At 46.3% G+C, this 751-nt stretch overlaps 1 non-coding gene across 1 annotated transcript; it reads left to right on the forward strand.

Moving 5' to 3' along the window:
* On the forward strand, nt 327-398 carry TRNAC-GCA. The gene has a single exon. It is a non-coding gene; the product is annotated as a tRNA-Cys (tRNA).

Genomic DNA, 751 nt, shown 5'->3' on the forward strand with positions numbered 1-751 from the left:
TTACCAAGATATGCTCAACAAAATAGTAACATGTGAAGATGCCCCCTAGACTAACTTCCATGATCAATAAAGGTAGAAGCAGCTACATCGTATAGTTTTTATCTTGGAGATTCAGAAAGCACATGAGCATATTAGAAGATGTCTGGCCACAAAGAAACCTGTTTAGCTTTAAGCCTGGTATTTGCCAAACTAACCTTTTTGACCACTGAATACCTATCAAGATCCTGGAGAGGGGGAGAAAGAAAGATCCCGAGGGACAGGCTTAAAGAAAAGCTGACCTGCTCAGCCATTTATATTCACTGCTGCTTTCCAGTCTCCTGTGGGCTTCCCTGGTGGCTCAGAGGATAAAGCGTCTGCCTGCAATGCAGGAGACCCAGGTTCGATCCCTGGGTTGGGAAGATCCCCTGGAGAAGGAAATGGCAACCCACTCCAGTATTCTTGCCTGGAGAATCCCATGGACAGAGGAGCCTGAGTGGGCTACAGTCCACGGGATCGCAAAGAGTCGGACACGACTGAGTGATTTCACTTCACTTCACTTTCATTCTCCTGTAGGGCTACCCTATAAGCCCAGGTATTATTCTTAAACTTCCATGTGCACGCAAAGCACTGGGGATCTTGTAAAATGTAGGTTCTAATCCAGTAGGTCTGATGTGGGTCCTGAGAGCTGCATGTTTAACAAAGTTCCAGGTAATGCTGCTGCTGCTCTCTATCACATTTGAGTAGCAAGGCTCTACAGGAACACTGCAATAGG

The sequence above is a fragment of the Capra hircus genome, chromosome 3, assembly GCF_001704415.2.
Source record: "Capra hircus breed San Clemente chromosome 3, ASM170441v1, whole genome shotgun sequence".
Lineage (NCBI taxonomy): Eukaryota > Metazoa > Chordata > Mammalia > Artiodactyla > Bovidae > Capra > Capra hircus.